The sequence below is a fragment of the Castanea sativa genome, chromosome 11, assembly GCF_040712315.1.
Source record: "Castanea sativa cultivar Marrone di Chiusa Pesio chromosome 11, ASM4071231v1".
Taxonomy (NCBI): Eukaryota; Viridiplantae; Streptophyta; class Magnoliopsida; order Fagales; family Fagaceae; genus Castanea; species Castanea sativa.
The window spans coordinates 69742360-69764989 of NC_134023.1; the positions used below are offsets into that span (position 1 = coordinate 69742360).

At 33.4% G+C, this 22630-nt stretch overlaps 1 long non-coding RNA gene and 1 pseudogene across 1 annotated transcript; both read right to left on the reverse strand.

Moving 5' to 3' along the window:
• Positions 1–13008: 13008 nt before the first annotated feature.
• On the reverse strand, positions 13009–14271 carry LOC142615698 (uncharacterized). The gene is made up of 3 exons (XR_012840830.1): positions 14020–14271; positions 13588–13753; positions 13009–13287 (listed from the first exon to the last, which is right to left on the reverse strand). It is a non-coding gene; the product is annotated as an uncharacterized LOC142615698 (long non-coding RNA).
• Positions 14272–16022: 1751 nt separating this feature from the next.
• LOC142615693 (putative disease resistance protein RGA1) lies at positions 16023–21123 on the reverse strand (annotated as a pseudogene).
• Positions 21124–22630: the final 1507 nt, after the last annotated feature.

Here is a 22630-nt window from a genome sequence, read left to right on the forward strand (position 1 = left end):
ATTTCAGTATTTTTTTTATTTATCTATTTTAGGAAAAATTTTATCAGAAATTTAAAAAGTTATCAAAATGTTTGACAACTTTTCAATTCTCAATAAAAATTTTCTTAAAATATTTAACTAACATATACCCTAAAAGCATGTATTAAATTTTTTTTATTTTATTTGTAGTAGGTAAATAATTTTGTTTTAAAGATTGATCACGTATTAACTTTTGGAGGCTAGCCATAGAGATATATAGAGTACGTGTTGTTATGATCAATAACACTAGCCCTTCAAAAAAAGTGGTTTATTTTTTCTGGACCTCTGAGAGAAATAACTTGATCCAAAATCCAAACTCTGGGCTCATTAAAATCAGTCGACAAAGTTATTTTCTTAAACAAAGACTTGTCAAAGTATGTATAATCAAAGCCCAAAACTAATACCAATTCTACCAACTGAGCCGAAGGTCAAGAATTTCCTCAGCAAATTTGAGTCCATGATCCACAAAGAACCTACAAGCCTGGCCCATGTATCATTTTATGTCATATTTCGTCCCTGTGCTGAGCATTTTGTTGCTCCTGTTGTATATTCTTCGTTTTTTTTTTTCTAAAAAAAAAATATTTTCTGCTGTTTTTAACTCCAAAAAAAAAATATATAATATAGTAATTTTGAAGTTATTGTTTTATTTGGGATATAATAGGATATAAATTTTTTTTTTTTATCATTCAGTTGAAGAGTTCTAATTGGAAAAACAACATGTTGTTTTTAGAAAATAATTAGTAACATCAATTGGAGTCATTGGACAAAAAAATTTCCTATAACAGCCCCATTTTTTTTTTAAACAACAATCTTAACCTCCATGATCCACAAAGATACAAATTACAATACAACATAGGAAACCAACTTTTTAAGGTGATGGTTGTCACTTAGATTATAATACATCAATGCCAACAAAATGTTTTGTATTTACATGCTGGATTTGCATAGAATAAGAAATGCCTTATGTATAGTAGAAAAACCTAAATGGAGAATAATCTATAACAGAAGCACCAATAGACTAGCCTCGAGCCTGGCCAATGTTTCAATTATCTCAATTTTTTATGCCAATTTTCAGACACTCGTATTAAAGAAGAAAAATTAATGAAATGTAAAAATATTTTGTTAAAATATTGGAATCCTTGATACCAATTTGTTGTCAGCATAGTTAATTTTAGTGGTTTATACATGTTAAAGATAATGTGAGTGTATAGATATGTTGTAGGCCAAGAGGTCAAAATATATTGTACGTACATGTTAGTATAGGGTTAGCCTAAAGTTAGCTCCTATATTTAGGGTATACCTTACTTATGAGTCATTGTATATATAATTATAAATAGAAAAAAATATAGTCTTTAAAATGTTTCTATTATAAAAATAGACTGTCACAACTACGTAAATTTTGTTTCAACTTCCACTTGCTTCCACATAGACCATCATTCTATTTTTTCCGTCTTATGTTAACAATACAAAGTAGGGAAAAAATGTAATAAATAATCGTATATATATAAAAAACACAAAGATATACTAAGATTATAAGGTACACAAAGAGACTCTTACATAACCCAAACACCAAATAAACACACGAACGTTTCTTTCCATAACAAGTTAATAACCAGCACTCTACAAGACTTCTTAAATCTCTATATATATGACGTATCAAAGTTTTGTGTGTTAAAATACTAATTCAAGGGCCGGCTAACTATCCAAATCAAAGAGAAATAAAGACTCCTTAGTCAAATTTGAAATAAAGAACTCATTCCGCCATTTCTTGAATTAGAGAGAATTGAATGAATGCTAATTCTGCTTTGTGAGAACAGAGAAATGGAGGGGAAGAGTAAGAGGAAAACCAGAACAATCTGTGGTAGTGGGTGGGAATGGACTATTCAGGTGGAATAATAGACAAAGACCATACTTTTTGAGTGCTTGGATGAAAGTAAAAAGTGTTGTTGTGGGGTACCAGGAGATGCGAAGAAAACAAGCATAGTTCCCCAACTTGCAACAATGATTTAAGGAAAACCGTGTGGACCACAAGTGTTTTCCTTTCCACTCTTGGCCATTATTAAAGCAACCTTCATCAATTGTCAGATACACATGCACTAGTGTAGTTTTTAACTTCTATCTTTCTTTTTAAAAACCCATAAATTATATACTGTTCTTGTTGATATATACTAGCTAGGTAGCCTTAAATTTCAAGGCCCACTAACTGGAGTTGATTCGGGAAGGGAAAAAGCTTAGTCTAAAACTTATCTTGATGGGCTTCAGTGAGGCCTACGACCTTTTTAAGGGTTAAGTAAGGCCCATGGCTGAGATGGGGACGGGGACGATGATTTCATGGGAATATGCTTTTTGAGTGCTTCCACGACGGTGAGCTGTTAATTAGTTATAATAATACTATTTGATAATTGTATTTAAGCATATTTTTACACATTTTTTTACTCACACATATTTTTAAAAAATACAAATAATGTTACTAAAACAACGTTATCAAACGTCTTCTGAAAAATGAAAAAAATATACATAGTTCCCCAACTTGCATCAATAATCAAAAGCAGACAAAACACAAATATTATTAGAGAAATGCTAACGAATGTCCTTAAAATATTAGTTAATAATTCATTTAAAAAAATTTAATTAATATTTTGACAATATTTTTTATTTTTCATAAAAGTAATGTTAAAATTTTTTTAAAATAAATTATTAATTAATACTTTAAGAGCAACCGGCATATTATTAAGTTCCTAACTTGCATCAATAATTAAAAGCGGACAAAACACCAAGGGTCCCCACTGCACCGAAAGACAACCGTGTTCATACTAGGTTGTTGGAATTCGCAAGGCCACCTAGAGTTGATTCAGGAAGGGCTTGCAAAAGCCTAGTCCAAAACTTCTGTTGATGGGCTTTGATTGCGGCCCATGACTTTTTTTTTTTTTTAAATTGCTGATGGGATTATAAATAATAGCCTTTTTCACAGAATATCAACTTTCTTCTGTGGTGAAAGAGTTTGCAGCTGGGATTATTATATAAATATTTTTTCATATGTGAACTTAAAATATAGCTGGTATTATTCATCCTCAAAGACACTTTGAGGATAAAAATATAATATCTATGGATTGTGATAGGAAAACAAAAATCTTACTACAATTTATATATTCATCGCATCTTTTTTGGGCTATTAATAACACGTACAATGCAATGTTGTATTTTTTTATTTAGTACCTTCAATACTAAGCTCTTTCAATCAATTAACCCTATCCGTAGGAATTAAAGTTGGATCTCTAGAATTCTTACCGTTTCATGTGAGAAGTCATCATTAAGGATTTTTTGATGCGTGACTACCTAGCATGCTGGCATTTATCATGAGCACAAAAAATGCATTTTTCTAAGGTCTTCTCTGCTTAAGTATGAGAAAGGTCCAAATCTCATACCAGATCTCTTTAATAGAATCATTTTTTCAACAAAAAAAAAAACACAAAGATACCCATACCTTGCAGTCGCTTCCACTTTTCTAGCAGCAACGCCACTTTGCCGATCATTCTCCATTTCATCTTTGTCTTTGGTTTTTTTCTTCTTCATCTTTCGTCCAAACTTGCTCCACTTCTGTTTTTCTTCTTTTTTGACTAATGTTTGTTTTAACTTTCTTTGCTTTTTGGTTTTATCAAATAAGAGACTTTACCTTTTGTTAAGTGTGGGAGTGTGGGCAAAATTTTTCAAATAACTATAAAAATCAAACTATATCATTAGTTAGCCAAAGTTTGAAACAAATTTGGTATATAACAAATCGAGTCCCTTAGACTCGATTTTGGAATGCTAAATCGAGTGCACAGATCTCGATTTCAACCTCATTCGGAGCTGATGTGGACACCTGGTCCACGTCGGCATAGAAATCGAGTTCTACGAACTCGAGTTCTGTCAAATAGAAATCGAGTCCGTAGGACTCGATTTCGTATCACCTAAACCCAGACATCGCTGAAGAAGAAAACGTTGAAGAACCAGAGATGAAGAAATCAAAACCCATGCGTCGAAGAAGAAGAAGAAATCAAAACCCAGAAATCAAAACCCATGCGCCGAAGAAATCAAAACCCAGAAATCGCTGAAGAAGAAAACGCTGAAGAACCAGAGATGAAGAAATCAAAACCCATGCGCCGAAGAAGAAGAAATCAAAACCCATAAATCCGATCAAAACGCCGAAGAAGAAATCCAGAGAACAAAACATCGAAGAACACCGAGTGGAGAGTGGGTTTGATTCGTTTTGGATTTGATTAGTTCACGAGTTTTTGGGGCTTGGAAGTGGAGAGTTGCTGAAACAACACTCGGTTTTTGGGGCTTGGCTTGGAAGAACACCAAGTTGGTTTTTGGAACAACGCTCAGTTGCTGAATAGAACGTAAATTTCTGAAACAAAATGAAATCGAGTCCTAAGGACTCGATTTCTATTTGACAGAACTCGAGTCCTCTGGACTCGAGTTTTATGCCGACGTGGACTCCCTGTCCACATCAGCTACAAACGACCTTGAAATCGAGTTTATTACCCTCGATTTAGCATTCCAAAATCGAGTTCAAAGGACTCGAATTGTTAGATACCAAATTTGTTTCAAACTTTGGCTAACTAATGATATAGTTTGATTTTTATAGTTATTTGAAAAATTTTGCCAGTGTGGCCTGACATTACCCACATGAACTTGGTCAACTTTAAATTTCAAATAGATTTTTATATTATTTTAATATTAAGAGACACAAGTTTCAAAGGCTTCTGACACAGGTTTTCAAGGCATTTCACAATTCAAACTTGTATTACTTTTGCTAAAAGGATACAAGTGATCAGCATCTACAACTACAAACTTGTATCGTTGTTATTATTATTATTATTATTATAAGAGAAATGGAGTTGTTTTATAAAAGTTTGAACATATTTTTTCAGTTTTTAAATGGGTGTTTGAGAGAATAATTTAAGCTATGTTATTTGAATATTTTTGATATATATGTGAGTGAAAATGTGTATGAAAATGTGTGTAATGTTATTTAAAATGTATTAAAACTATCCTGCCAAACGGGCCCTAAATAATATTACACGTATTTTTATATTTTTTTTTACCCACATGTATTTCTTAAAAATAAAAATAACATTACTAAAACAATATTACCAAATGGCCCTTAAATATTTTCTTTTAAGAATTATCTAAGTATTTTCTTTTATTTATTATTAATGAGCTGACACTTTAATCACAAGGTTCACATGTTAAATCATACATGTAAATTATCATTTTAAATATTTGTAATAAATTTTATAGGTTTTGAATAATGAATATATATATATATATATATATTAGCGATAATTTCGAAATAGTACACAAGTGTTAACCAGTACCGAAATATTTCATTTTCTTAACTAAACTAAGATGGCATCCGGTATGGTATTGACTCCCTTATTTAAGCTATATGCCTCTTTCACTATCTTTTTTTTTACAAGGGTGTCTTTCACATTTGACTGTAAAAATGATATTCTATTATAATTTTTTTTAATGATGATTTCAAAACCCGCTATTCCTATTATTGAAATATTGAAGGTTGAAAAAAAGCTAAGGTCAAGAATAGAAGCATTGAAGATGCACATTATAGTGAAGAATGATAGTTGTTTTATATGCTAGTATGAATAAAATGATAAGCTAAAAGTCATTCTACTTATGATTATATTAGCATTAGTGTTGGTGACATGTGTTTGTTTTAATTGGTTTCTTGTAAGTTTGTTAGTTTGTATCTTTTCCTCTTACTCTGTTCAGTATATATATGACAGAATCTCTGTAACTTAGTTCGTCATGTGAATATAGAAATCATTTTCCAAAGTATTGGATCATCTACAAGTTCTATGGTTTCCTCAAGCAAGTTTAATATTAATAAAAAAGAATAACTCATAAAAATAATTTAAAAATTTTTAATGCACCACACACATGAAGGTAGTTGTGTTGTGTGTGATAATTGAATGATGGATAGTTGATTGGAAAATTAAGACTTGGTTGTACAATATGTACGTATTCAAAAGATATTAGTTTTGAGTGTGTGAGTGTACAACTGTATATATAACTTTTGAGAGTTTTGTTTTATTAATTTAAGAATTGTGAATTATTTTGTAGCTAGGTTTTTGTAATTATGAACCTGCACTGAGTTGTTGACACACATAAGCACGAATGTCTAGTTTTAACAATTTATATCACTAGCTCCTAGCAACCCAATAACGTTCTAGGTTAGACAACACTTGTAAAACATGGAAAAGAATAGAAGTTAAATATTTCTTCTCATTGTATTTTATTTTATTTTATTATGAATTTTTTTTTAATAAATGTTATCTTGCAAAATATCTATAATATGTATATTATTAACTCTAGTGTATCACATGAGCTTGCACGTGGTATTAGTATGTGTGTGTGTGTGTGTATATATATTATATTTTGAGAACTCTTATTATATTATGGGTGTAGCGAATGCTCAAAGACAATTGTTAACAAACTATTATAAAAAAGTTTTGATACCACTTTTATAAGAAATAGAAAAAGCTGTCAAAACATGAATTGTTTTTTTCTTTTCCCATAATTTTTTTTTTCTTTTCCCATAATTTTTTTTCTTAAAATTGTTCATTAACAAATGCCCTTAGGTCATTCATTAACATTTCCCTTATATTATTCCCACATGTCATAGCCAACATTTTTTTAACATTTGGATCTCAACTCTCAACTAGTTCGCCAATTATAAAATATTTCTTTTAATAAGTATTTTATGAAATAAACCAAGAAAAATTGTCAATTGACATAGGATTATTATTGATATTGCCTGAACAAATACCCATCCCTTTGCCAAGTCATCATCTTCAGTATCAGTTTCGTTAATCCAACCCCACAAACCCGCCTCTCCTTTTTCGGGTCATAAATGTCTTTGATGCATAGTATCTCCCATTTATCATACTTCAACTGAAGAGTGGATCCAATTAGATTTTAAATTGTGTATGTGTATGTATGTATATATATATATGATTGGTTTTAAATATACTCGTGCATATGTATGGAGTTACACACTAATACGATATAATGGACATGCAAGCACACAACATTTATCTCCTTCTTTTTTTGTTTTTATCACCTTCTACTTCTAGTGTTAAAAATGTTTCTAATACAGTAAAAAAATTTATAGTTAAAAATATTTCTAACACAGTAAACAAATTTATAATTTAGTGATGTTGTTTTGAGTTCAAATCTTCAATTCATCCCTAATTATTGCCAGTTAAAAAGAAAAAGAAAATATAAAATATTCATAATATGAATTGAACTTCATCATAGCCAAACAGCCCAATTATTTTATCCATACTCCTACGTAAAAATCAGATTTTAATTTTTAATGGATCTTATTAGTCATTAATAAACCAATAGAAATTAGATTTTTTTTAATGAAAAACCAATAGCAATTAATTACTTAGTTTATGATTAATTTATAATATGTCTACTAAATCCGATCCTTTAATGATAGATCCAAATTGTATTTTGTAATGTGAGTGATATGACTCCTGGTTACATTGGATATGATGCAATAAATGAATCAATCATTGTGCTTAAGGGTGTTCATTAAACCACACAAACCACAAAATTTGTACCAAAATTGCTCACAAAATAACATAACCCCACTGAACCGCAAATCACAGTGCATTGCACTGTACAATGCAGTGCAGTTTGCGATTTTATAATAAGAAAACCGCATCACGCCGCATCCTCTATATATTAATATGTTTATTTTTTTAATATTAAATATATTATTAATAGTTTAATAACCTTAGTTTTCCAAAAAAAAAAAAAATAATAACTCTAGCAAGTGTTGATTAGGAAAACCAACCCAAAATATAGAAAAATTAGCTTAATAGTTTAAAACAGGCCCAAAACAAAGGGAAAAATTAGTTTTGGGTTAGGCAGGAAAATCCCAAAATTTGAAAATTATACCTGTTTTAAACCACATCTTATACACTGCACCGCACATATAACCACAAAAATGAGTTGCATTGCGGTTATAGTTTTAGCTAAACTCTAAACTGTACTGCACATGTGACTACAAAAATACGGTGCGGTGCAGTTATGATTTTGGCTAAATTACACCGCAAAGTACGGTGCTAAAAATGGTAAAAACCGCAATACACTGCACCATGAACACCACTAACCCTGCAATGTAGAATCCGGTAGAACCAAATCACACCCTCTATGAAGTGTCAAACTAGTATCGTCCTTGTCATTTTAATGATGCTTTAAATTTTAAAGACCAGATTGTGTACCAACAAAGATCCAACCCTTTCCAAGAAGTTAAAAAAAGAAAAAGAAGAAGAATTTGATGGTTATGTTTGATTGTGGAGAAACTGTACGAAGATACAAGAAAAACAAAGTCCCACATTTTTTTTCTCTTTCTCTTTTTAAAATTGAAATTTCAATTTAGCTGCTGACATGACATTTTTTATAATTTATTAATTATTTTATTAGTTATGTCAACTTTGAAATTGTTTTTTTTTTTGGTGGTAAGTTTCAACTTTTAAGTTCATAGGCATATAGACATTTTTCGTCAACAATAAGAAACAAATTAATTAAATTAATTCAAAAATAATAATAATAACCAAATTGATCATGATCAAAACGTAGGACTAAAAATTATAATTTTTTGTAAAAGGTAAGAAATAAAATTGAATCAATCAATACATGGTAAAAGATCCCTCAAAATTTCCATCTCCCGCCCGGCACCAACTATTCCTAGAAAATTGTCCTCTCAAATCTGAAATGAAAATTAAAAAGTTCAAATATGGTGGAGTTTGGATACAATTTCTGCGTTTCCACGTCGCGTTTTGCTTCCTCTTTTTTTTTTTTTTTTTTTTTTTTAACCCAGCCGCAAGGTTGGACTATTCAGCCATGAACAGTGCACAAATGCACTGTTCATGGGTCCCACAAATTTCACTTTTCAGCAATTTTTTCATTAAAAATGGGTCCCACAGTACTATTCACACATTTAAAAATTATTTTGCTACAGTGTTTTCAGTTTTCAGTTTTCAGTTTCAGCAAAATAAGTTCAAATATATATACCTTTTCATCTCTCTCTCTCTCGCTCTGGGTTTTGTGGGTTTCACTGGGTTTTCTCAACAATTATTCTCCCATCAGAATTATCAGACACACAAACCCACAAATTTATCTCAAAATGGTTCTTGATTTGTTCATCATTGAAGACAAGTTTAGCTATTGTCGTCTTTCCTAGGCCTCCGATTCCAACCATCGGAATGACCGAAACATTCTCTTTAGCATAATTGACACAATCCAACAGAGATTGAATAATAGCCTTCTTATCATCCTCCCTCCCAATAACAGCTTCAGCATGTACATGAGAGTAAGTCTGCTCTCTTGTCTCTCCTCAGAACGTTCGTCTAAGTAAAGTCTGCTCTCTTGACTTTTGGAGCTCTTCGATGATAGCGAGGTCATAATACTATAAAGCATGTAGTTGTGTTGTGGGATACAACGATGCAGAGTTTCCCCATCAATGATCAAAAGCAGACAAAAGAGGCAGTCCAAAACTTCTCTTGATGGGCTTGAGTGTGGCCCATCACTTTTTTAAGGGTTAAGTAAGGCCCATGGTCCAATTGCTGATGGGATGATAATATTAGCATTTTTCACAGAATATCATACTTAACAGATTTCTACACTATTAGATCTTTTTCATATGTGAACTTAAATGGCTGGCATTCACCCTCATTTGTCTTTGAAGATAAAAATATAATTTTGATAGATACCCATAAGAAGACAAATATCTTTCTATCGATTCTTTTTTGGCCTATTATGAATATGTACAATGCAATGTTGTACTTGTTTATTTAGTACATTTGATTGCTAAGCTCTTCAATTCTAGTCCATAGTTTCTTTTGGCTCTTTGGTTTATCTGGGGAAGCAATTTACTCTATCCACAGGAATTAAAGTTGGATTTATAGAATTCTTAGAGTATCATGTGAGAATTCATCATTGGGGTTTTTTGATGCATCACTACCTAGAATGCTAGCATTTGTCATGGGAACAAACAATCACTAGTATAAAAGATGTGAATTTTTCAAAGGTCTTCTCTGATTGAATCTATTTTATCCATTTCTTAAGTTTCATGCCATTAGAATCCCTTTAATGGACTCATTTTTCAAGAAATACTAGATTTAACAGTAAAGAACTATTGGTTAATTTGGTTTTAAATCATAGGTTTTCTCAAAAAAAGAAAAAGAAAATAAGCTATTAAAAAAACTATTAGATAAATTTTTTTTTCTTAAAAAGTAGCACACTTTCTATCTAAACGTATCTCATGTACATTTGATACAATTTTTTCCTAAAAACTAGCATACACTAAACCTAGCAGTTTACTTTATTTCAAATCCTAAATTTTAGTTTTATAAAAATCATTTTTTGTATAACCTTACTAATAAAAAATACATTCAAATTGAAAAATTATATTAAAAAAAAAAGTCTTATCGCACGTGCAGCGTGCGTGTAATGAGGTGGATAGCATTCACATTAGCTCATGCAAAACATTCTGTCTATTTTAGCATAAGAATAAATATATAGTCTAGATGAATTTTCATTTAAGAATAAATATAATAAGGTTACCATATCTATATATATTAATAGCTAAAGGTTAGAGAAAATCCAATTAGATTTTAATTGGATTCTCAATTTTGTGCCACGTGTCCTATTTAATTTTTAATTTTGTACCAAGTAAATTATTGAATATAAAAAATTCATCATCTCCTTTTACTTAGCAAACAAGAAATTTAAAAAAGAAAAAAGGTTCAATTATCAGCTTAGCTGCAATGCACTTTGTTTAAAATGAAGAAGTCAAGAAATACACATGTAAATAAATCGCTGGTTGCAGGACTTTTGAGTTTCCTAGTAGTTTTGAAAAAAAAATAATAATAATTGTGCAACAAATTGTGAAGCTTTCTACATCTTCCTAGAACTTAAACTTTTTTGTTGACATTTGGTGTAATGTTTTATCATGCATGGCTAAGATGCAGTTTGGTTGCGTCATTTATGGTCAAGTATGTAAGAGAGATTATACATTACACTTAAAGATGACATTTTTTTTTACCTACTTAGATTAGTAAATAACTTTTTAGTTTTCATTGGTCCATCTCCTATCACTAATGATGTCTTAAGGTTCAAGGAAGCATTCTTTATGATGAGTACAAGGTGAATTTTCAAGGCTATTACGCATATATATATATATATATATATATATATATATATATATATATATATATATTACACTAATTTTATTATCAAGTAATTTGGTAAATTAAAAATGTGTTATGAAATGAAAATTTTCATGTTTACTCAGCAAAATTGTGCCATGGCATGAATTTAAAAAATATTAATAAGAAAAAAATTGTATTATGATTACATGTGCATATATTTGAGTATTTCTGGAAGCAAGATGGAGAAATAATGGCTTCTTATGACCGCCATATTTGTTATACCATTTGAAGGAATGTCATGGAGAGTTTGTTAATCCATTTTTAAGGTGACCATTGTTGGAATGATTACTAAGCAGAGCTGTACGGGCTGTACCACTCTTCAATTAGAAGTGAATAAGCAATTAGAATTTTAGAATGCTGAATACGGGTATAGATAAGAGGCATAAGCATCATCACAGACTTAACAAGACAGTATGCAGGCCAGCAAAAAATTTATTCTGAAATTTCTTCAAAAGTACCCTTGAATCTCTAGACAGAGCATCATGCATTTTTTTCTTCTTCTATTTTTATTCCAAACTACACTTTCTTCTTATATTATCATTATTTTTTAAAATTGTGTGTGTGTCTTTCATACTCATTTTGGTCCCTTTTTGTTGCAGGTCTTAGATTTCCCAGGAGGAAAGGTTGCATTCACCCCTGAGATGAGGCTCATATCTGAATCACCTGTGGAGCGGGTACACTGCTACCGTGTACTTGATGACAATGGGCAGGTGATTATGAGCAGCAAATTTAAACAGGTATTCCACCTTTAATTTTTTCCCCTCTCAAGATGAAGTAATTCAGTTTTAATATATTTTTCATTGTAAAAATATATCCAAAAAAACAGACCTTTATGGGCTATAGGTCAGTGAGGAAATTGCTGTAAAAATGTACAGTGACATGGTTGCGTTGCAAACCATGGATTCTATTTTCTATGAAGAACAGAGGCAAGGAAGAATTTCCTTTTATGCAACTACAATTGGAGAAAAGGCCATTAACATTGCATCAGCAGCAGCACTCACCATTGATGACCTGGTCTGCCCTCAGGTTAGAAGCACATGCATGAAATACATACTCACCAAAATTGTATATAATCACCAAAATTTCCATTCCCTTGCCCATGAGTGAGATTGTGAATAATGCAAGAAGAAAATTTGTATGCTGTGCAGTACAGGGAACCAAGGGTTCTGTTATGGCGTGGTTTCTCCCTCCAAGAATTTGCAAACCAACGGTCTGGAAACAAAGATGATTATGGGAAAGGGAGGCAGATGCCTATCCATTATGGGTCTCACAAGCACAATTACTTCACTGTAGCAGCAACAATTGCGTAAGTTATAAACTGTTTATGTCGTAGTGCTTTCATGTATAGGGACAGAGCCAGAATTGCAAGATTGGAGGGGCCAAAGTAAATAGTAATGGTCATAATGAAGTGTGACCAAACATAGGGGAGGCATATAAATTCTCTCTCTCTCTTTCTCTCCATCCTTCAACACACACACAGAAAACTAAGACTAGGACTTGGACTAAACTTTATTATTATCCAATATGACTTTATTTTAAACTCCCAATAAGACTAGGACTTGGACTCCTTGGGCATTTTTACTAAACCTAAACTAAATAACTAAACTCAAATGAAACCAAAATAAAAACTAATGGACTAGCACAGCCCATCCTAGAAATTATGAAATTACAAAATTGCCCCTACCACTTAAAAATAAATAAAACAAAATAAAACTGAGATTTGACCCCTGCCTGCATCAGCATGTCTTAAATCATTCATTCTTCTAAAATCATCAATGGCTTGTTCAATTTAGCACATTGTCAATTATTTTACCAATCCTATAAACATTAACAAAACTGACAATACAACACTAGTCTCCTCCACATAAAATAGCCGATGTGAACTTCATGGACATTACTAAGATTGCTTAAACTGCCACCCTGTGTGCTTGAGTGTTTTCTTTTCCTCGCTTCATCAGCTCTATGAATTCCTAAAAAGCTGTAGCAAGAATACCTTATGTCAATACTGTGATGGAAGTTATGTCATACGTTCTAAATAAACATAATTCACAATATGGGCATAGAGAAGCTGCAAAGAAGAATTAAAAAGGAAATCCACAAAACCAGCTCCTCTCATCCATGGACTCCGGAATTCTTTGAGATTTGCATTAGCCATGACTTTAATACATATCTTAAGGAATGCTCTAATACAAATGATGTGAGCACCTTCCCAATGGGTGAAAATTGATTCTATATGTGCATGTGAGAGAGAGAGACAGAGAGAGAGGGTGTCCATTACCATTATCTGAATCATGAGGTCCTGGGGATGCTTCAGGGTGATATTGAAGAGACATGATGTTTTGTGCAGGGTAGGCAAGACCAGCACAGCTTGCATCATTAAGATTGACATGAGTTACTTCCACACCCTCAGGAAGTGATGCAGGGTCAACTGCATAGTTGTGATTCTGCCAATTTATAAATTTATCGTGAAAACACTCCCATAGAAAATATATATATATATATATATATATATGTATATATAATTTACAAACGAATTACATTACTTTGACAAACTGTGAATTCTTAGTTTTAAATTACTAATGTATCAGTATTACTGGGGAAAAAAAAACCATTCGTCAATGTCATATTTAACTGTTCCTCAGAGAAAATTTCAAATGTTATTAAGAGAGAGAAAAAGTTAATAGATAAGAGCTAAATAAAATAAACACACCTGAGCACTAATTTCAACATGGCCACTCCGAAGGTTACGAACCGGATGATTTCCACCATGGGGTATGCATTCCCTTTGGAATCCCTTCTAGTGTTATGCCCAAGAACGGAGAGATTCTGAACATGAAAATGCTCTGGTCATGTGCAAAAAATTTTAACAATTTTAGTACACAATGGAAAGGAATCACCAACCAACTGTGCCTGGCTTTATGATCTAGTGCTAGAGTAAGCATATTGCACAGAAAGTTCAACACACTCAACTTCAATTATTCAAACCCTCAGATAACTACATCTTTGGAAAATAAACAATAATATAGAGGATCCTGAGCCAGACATTTGGTGAAACGTCTTCAAAACCACCAACAAGATGCACCTGCATTCATTTAATTATGCAGTCTTTTCACTCCGAGAAATAGTAATTCAGATCAATAAGGAGATGGCATTGTTGAGAAGCCAAAACTATAGAGAAATAGAGAGTACATCCAACTCAGCATCCAAATTGTGACCAATAACACGAGATGACATCTGGGAGAGTCCCATGTCCACAATATTTGGAGAATCCATATGAGCAACTGAGGTCCTGCACTTAAGAAAACAGAGTCAGAAGCAAAGAACCAACATTCGATCAATTCTTACACTCCATTTTGCTTGTGGTGAATAACTAGGCACACACATACACTTAAGAAAACAGAATCAGAAGCAAAGAACCAACATTCGATCAATTCTTACATTCTATTTTGCTTGTGGTGAATAACTAGGCACACACAGGTTGTTGCTTCATCAGTGCCAACAAACTTATCATATGAAAGGGGACAAAACTAACATTAAAAGGAAGGTGGAAATGAGAATGCTAAATGGCGCTATAGTAATCTGTCTAGTGACAACTATTGTATAACACATTTCCAACATTGTAATCAATTCATAAAACTTTACAATTTTCTATCTGAAATTCCAAATGGGAGTATCTTAATGGTTTTTTTTGAGAACACAATCATCAACAAATGCAGGGCCAATACTCAATAGTTGCATATTCAAATTGGAACACATAAACCCAATTATTCTTTGTCATTTACTTAATCCCTCCATGCCAGATCCTTCATAAATTGAGAACTTCCTCTTTGGGATAGCCTTGAATGAATTTGAGGCAGATACAAGAATTGGGTCTTCCATCAAAGCAACCAGGGTATTACTTCCCTGTTCATAAGCAGAATTTTTCATGTTCTTTATTTAATTCATATAACCATGTTATTTGTCAGATAAAACCCAGGATTTCCAGTCCTAAAGGCAAGATTTTTCTCAGGGAAAATGTGATCATTTGTAGAATTATATTTGCCCATTATGCAACCAAAAAAACGTGAAATGAAAAAAACTTACATAGGAACCACTGACAAAGGGTTTCAAATCTATTGTAGGACCAATATGAACTTTCTTTTTAATCATCTGCCCAGGATCATGTGAATGAAAACGCTTTAAATAAATGGCTAGGACATATGGAGCCTTGTGCACAGTAAGCTGTTTGAGAGCCCTAACTTTCTGCTTGCATTGTTGGCACTGGTATTGCCTCTCTCCTCCATCTAACTGCTCTGCAGCAGTGAAGTTCGCAAGTGCTTTATGCCAGGAATCTGCCTGGACTATTTCAAGACTCAAATCCAAGAATGGATCAAATTTATTGGAGCAATATGAACATTGCAAGCATTTAACCTGCAGAAGTAACAAGAAAACTTATCGAATAAATCTAAGTAAAAAAATTTCCAAGCTCATTTGCAAAATGTCTAAAAACTATCTAAAACCAATTCCCAAAAAAACAGGTTGGCCATTAACAAATATGTCAAATATTATACAAGGTAGAAACAAAGGGTTACCTGACTCCTGAGGCGACCTCCAAAGATCTCGTGTACCAAACTCTTCTCATAAGCACCAGGGGATTCACTCGGCACTCCAGAAGGTAAACAGCATTTATGCATTGATTCCAGCAAGTTTACCATGTACTCATGAGCATCTTCCTATCTAGCTTTTCGAAAATTCCGTGATATGCCTAATTGTGTGGTTAAGATCAAAGCAAATGTTGAAATTGTATAAATTTAGATGCATATTTTTTTTTCTAGGGTAATTGTATAAATTTAGATACAATTACCAAGAACCAAAACACCTCTTTTTAGTTTTCTTCACCAACCCCTCACTGGCTAACACAGTATTTTTGGTTAAAATAATCAATAAATTTTCATCAACAGTCATCATGACAAAACACTGAACATTCCATTCAATTATCAAGAAAAAAAATACACTTAGAAGAACAGAAGGATACACTGCAAGTTCCTGACAAAATCATATATGCTAATATTCTTCCGGTTGACTGAAGAGCACAGCTGCCATGTTTTTGGATGGCGCACAAAACACAAAACCCAGCAATATGGCCTTCATCAAACAAGGAATGAAATTAGAAATGACATGAAACCTGCACTCAAAATTTTAAACCCAAAAACACATAATGTAGAACCTGTGAACATCAAGAGGCAATGTGGTTACCAACTATTCAAGAAATTAAAAGTTCACTTACTTTTCCTACTGAACTAAGTCAGTGTTTAAACAAACAAGTTAGGGCCTTCATTCTGTAATGAAATTGGGATCAGTCAAAGAAAACATGACTGATCACCGCTTTTCAACTATATATAGCTAGCGATATAGTGAGAGAGAAAGCAAAATTCAATTTGCACAAGCTAAAATTAACACAGCAACAACAAAATCATTATATGAAAAGGTTCAGTTCATGCTCTGAGTTTAGTAATTTTTAAAAGAGAGAGAGAGACTGACAGCTGGAGGTTGGAGGAGGTGAGAATGGAGAGCTTGTGAGTTTCGATCTCCCATGCATGCCGAGACTGCGGCGGCCGTCGGGTAAGGGTTCAGGGCGGGCGGCTTTGAGTTCTTTCTCTTCCACTCCTTCTATCCGTAGAAAAAATAGCTTAAAAAAAAAAGGAATCATCTTGACTGTGAAAGATTTGGTGTTATAAAACAGGTCAGTGAAAGATTTCTTTTTCTTTTTTTTATAGCTCAAATCAACCAACAATATTAATCAACAAAGTGAGAAAACTTAGTTAGTTCATTGTTTTGTTGACATCTTCCTTTCTAAATATCAAGCTAAATTTCAAAATAAAGCCATGATGCTTGAAAATTATATTTTACTATAAAGCATGATCCCCATAGTGATTTGACTTAGATGAAAAATGTGATAAATGGTAAATCTGTAGACATAACAAAGAACTGGAATTTTATAAATATAAAAAGGAATTAAAGCAACAAAATACCTGTAGAATGAGCTGATTCCTATGCCATGGTTACCCAGTTCAATTCTCCAATTTTAACTCTGTTTACACAATGGATAACGAAGCACATCAAGTACATCACCACATCAACCCGGTTGAAAATAAAAAGATGAAATTTATTGAAATGTAAGAAATTAGATAAAGGGAAAAGGAAAAGAAAAGAAAGGAGCTAGTACCAGTGAGGGAGTTGTTGAGTTGTTGAACAATTGCAGCACCCAAAAGCTTTAATTAAGTCCCAATTCTGACGAGCAGGTTTCTTTGCTTCTTCATTTGGTTATTCTTCATCTGAAATTTAATCACCAAGAGATACAGATGTTAAGAGAGAACAACGGAGAAGAAGAATTGGGCTTTCGGATTTTTTTTTTTTTTAATCGAAGGTTGGGAGTAAAATGGTGACTTTTATATACCTGGCTCTTCTTCTTGCAGAGACAAATCTCCTTCCAAATTGGGAATGTGAGAAATTTTATGCCAATCTTCTCCGATTTGCTTCTTGCATCTGTTCAGTAAGAGGGGACATCCTTCAATTTCTAGTGTTTGCAAAGAGGTAAGGGCACCGATTCCTTCTGGCAATGATTCCAATTTAGGGCAATTCCGAATTTCAAGTGATTGAAGAGATATAAGTTTGCAGATCGACTCCGGTATAGCTATCAAACTATTACAGTACAAAATTCTGAGATTTTGTAGAGAGCTGACATATTGAAGTCCCATTGGGAGAGAGACCAACTTCGGAAGTTGAAAGAATTTCAAAGAGGGAAGGGTCCTAAGTCCTTGCCATTCCGTCTCATCCCAATCATTGAATATATCAACCACCTCAGACTTCCCAACACTCAGATGTTGAAGTGCCGTAAGATATCGCATGCCTTGAGGAAGAGGACATTTGTATAGAAATAGAGTACGAAGAGAAATGAGATTTGGTAGGCACTCCTCTGGCAAAGCTTCTTCTGTGTTATCTATATACATGTAACTTAATTTGGAGAGAGGGGCAACAATCCCTGAAGACTTGTTGTTTATCATCATCCTCTTCAATGACTGCTTCAAGTTCAAGCTACAATTACTTAGGCTCAAACTTTCGAGATATGGAAACAAAGGAAAGGAAGTCGGCTGAGGGCAATTCCCAATTCTTAAGTCGGAAAGACGAGGAAATGAAGGAAGAGAATCCCTACTTCCCCGCCACCATCCCTTTAAATTAGGGCAACCCCAAATATCGAGTTTCTCCAAAGATGGGTAGAATAAAGAATCAATGTTATCTCTCTCTGAATCTGATATGTGCTCTAAACAATCCAATCCTTTCAAATTAATAATTTTGAGAGAAGGAAATTGGTCCAACGGTGGAAGATATTGGCATTTTTTACATAAATATAATTTAAATTGGACAAGATTTGTGAGCGTCTCAAGCCAAAGTGGAAATATCACTCCCCCGTACCGATTTAAACTCAATACTTTGAGATTTATATGTGGTTGCAAGGCTTCCACTGACATGTCACAACCAACACCCGTCTCATCAATGTCTACTTCTACCCAGTTTAAGTCCAACCAATCAAGACGTTGTTTCTCTTTTAAATTTGCATCCTTATACTCTAATGCAGCATCTTTTACTTGTTTGAGATTTTCAATTGAGAGATTTCCTCTTAGCTCATTTAGCTTGTCAAGTTCCTTCAATCCACCGTAACTCTTAGGCACTAAATCCATCCTACCCTCACTACAAATGTTGACAATGTTTGTAGATTAGTCAATTGACCCAGTCCATTCGGCATATGAGTCAACCCCGAACAACTATCAATTTCAAGAAACCTGAGGTTGACTAATTTGTTAATATCTCTTGGCAATTCTTTAAGGTTTGTACACTCAGAGAGTTTAAGTGTTTGCAAATTGTACAACTTGACAATAGAATTAGGAAGCATCTCAATGCCTTCATTCATAGAAAGATCAAGATATCTTAGATGCTTCAACTTTTTTATAGAACTTGGAATTATTTTAATCCCCATTTTATGCAAATCCAACAAGCGTATAAACTTAAAACTTGCAATAATTTCACTAAAAGTTGAACTATCCAAATTTGAAGCAACATACCCAAGTTGACATGGCAAAAAAAATGTTTTTATCCTTCTTGCTTTGGATAATGAGATCGGAATCTCTGATGATGAGTGCAACATATCCCCAAATGACACATGTCGAGTTTTCTCATCAATGACTTTGTCTTTTGAATAAATGGTGGTGCTCTCTGACCCTGTTACTTGTATTGCTATATCATGCATGAGATCATGTATTTTGAGTTCAGAAATATTGCCAAGTTCATCTTTTTCAACTTCTTGAAAGAATGATCTCCAAAGTAAATCTATAAAATACTCATGACCAACATCTTCTGGGCATTGTTTTTCATCATACAACGTGATAAACCCTTGCGCCATCCACATATTAATCAAACTTGACTTGTTGATCTCACAATCCTTAGGAAATAGACTACAATAAGCAAAGCATTGCTTCAAGTGTGACGGGAGATAATCGTAACTCAACTTTAGTGTCGGTAAAATGTCATTTTCATTCTGACGTATTTTTGAGAGTTCATTGTTTTTGAATGATAACCACTCCATTTCAGATTTTTTAAAATACAACAAACCTCCTATTGTTCTTATAGCAAGAGGAATCCCTGCACATTTCTTCAAAATCTCCTTCCCAATATTTACAAAACTTGCATTCTTCGGTTCTTCCCCCTCTTCAAATGCCATCTTCTTAAATAAAGACCAAGCATTATTTTCATCTAAACCCTGTAACACATGTGTTCGAATAGGTTGTGCAATCTTCGCCACTTTTTGACTACGTGTAGTCACTAAGATTCTACTACCTCTTGCACCGTCCATCAAAATTTTTTTCAAGCTAAACCATTTTTCACGATCGTCATTCCACACATCATCCAACACAATCAAGTATTTTTTTCCATTAATTTCCTTATGAACATCATTGACTAACGTGTTCATTTCAAGGTCTTTTGCTGGTTTCTCTTTTTTTATGCACTCCAAGATTTTCTGAACAATTATTTTCACATCAAAATTCTCAGAGACACACACCCACACTTTTGGCTCAAAATGGTCTTTGAGTTCTTTATCGTTGAAGACAAGTTGAGCAACTGTGGTCTTTCCTAGTCCTCCGATACCAACTATCGGAAGGACAGAAACATTCTCCTTGACATTGGGATCCAACAGAGATCCAATGATGGCCTTCTTATCCTCCTCCCTCCCAATAACATCTTCAGCACTTGCAAGGGAATGAGTCTGCTGTCTTGCCTTATACCTGACTTGTCTCTCCTCAAAACGTTCTTCCAACTGAAACTGCCTGTCTGCAGTTATAGCAAGCTCAAGCAACTTGCTATCAGTTGCAATCGCATCAAACCTCTCCCTCATGGCCTTAACCTTATGACCCATTCTAACACCATATGCAAGCTGGTTAGATTTAGAAAAGAAGATGCGTACCTCTTTGGCCTTCTTGTCCCGGGTCATCACTTCCCGTCCTAAGGCCTCAGTGGAGATTTCATCCAGCAAGTCATCCGCATCACACATGGCATCCTTCAGCCCCTTCAGCCACTCTTTGATCTCTTCACTGTTGTGTTGCTTCGCCTCTGCATCCAAAATCACAGCACTGATTGTGGAAACTCTCTCCTTGAGTTTGTTGATCTTGTCTTTGACACCACAGATGAGCACAAACTCTTGTAGTGCTAGCTTGCCCGCCATCCCAATGATTCCCTTAGCAACGTCGAACAAAACACCTTCCGCCATTTCTTGAATTAGAGAGAATTGAATGAATGCTAAAGCTGCTTTGTGAGAACAGAGAACTGGAGAGTAAGAGCAAGTAAGAGCAGAAGGATCTGTGATCTGTGGTAAGGGATGGGAATATGCTGTTTGACTCTTTGAGTGCTTCGATGACAGTGAGCTCTTAATATAATAATAGTATAAAACACGTAGTAGTGGAATACAACGATGCGAACGAAAAAAATATACATATAGTTCCCCAACTTGCATCGATAATCAAAATCAGACAAAACAACAGTGGCCCCCACTGCACCGAAAGCAAACTGTGTTCATACTAGGTTGTTCCAATTTGCAAGGCCACATAGAGTTGATTCAGGAAGGGCTTGCAAAAGCCTAGTCCAAAACTTCTGTTGATAGGCTTTGAGTGCGGCCCATGACTTTTTTTTTTTTCTTTTTTAATTACTGATGGGATTATAAATAATAACATTTTTCACATAATATCAATTTCCTTCTTCGTTGAAAGAGTTTGCACCTGGGATTATTACATATATTTATATATATATATATATATTTTTTTTTTATATGTGAACTTAAAATGGATGGTATTATTCACCATCATTACTTTTGACAATAAAAATATAATTTCTAAGGATTGTGATAGGAAGACAAAAATTTTACTGAATTTATATATCAATCGTTTCTTTTTTGGCCTATTATGAAGATGTTCAGTGCAATGTTGTATTTCTTTATTTAGTACCTTCAATGCTAAGCACTTTCAATCAATAACCCTGTCCGCAGGAATTAAAGTTGGATCTCTAGAATTCTTAATGTTTCATATGAGAAGTCACCATTAAGGTTTTTTTGATGCGTGACTACCTAGCATGCTGAATGACTAGTACACAAGAGGTGCATTTTTCTAAGGTCTTCTCTGCTTGAATAGTTGAATCTGAGAAAGGTCCCAATCTCATCAATCTCTAAGTATCATACCAGATCACTTTAATAGAATCATTTTTTCGAAAAAAAAAAAAAAGAAGGAAAGATACCCATACCTTGCGGTTGCTTCCACTTTTCCGGCAGCGCCGCCACTTCGCCGATCATTCTCCATCTCCTCTTTGTCTTTGGTTTTCTTCCTCTTCATCTTTCGTCCAAACTTGCGCCGCTTCTGTTTTTCTTCTTACTGACTGATGTTTGTTTTAACTTTCTTTGCTTTTTGTTTTTATCAAATAAGAGACTTCTTACCTTTTGTTAAGTGTGGAAGTGTGCCCTGACACTACCACGTGAACTTTGAGTATATTTTTTTTAACATTAAAAGGATACAAGTTTCAAAGTCATTTGACACAAATTGTGAAGGCGTTTGACAAATCAAACTTATAATACTTTTGTTAGAGTATCCGTATCATTGGATGAATAAATGTGTATAAATATGTAAAATGAAAAAAAAAGTTATCAATTTTATATATTTTGAATAAAAAAGCACTCACATTAATGGGTGTAAACTTATCTATAAAATACAAATTGTTACAATACTGTGTAAACTTACACGGATACT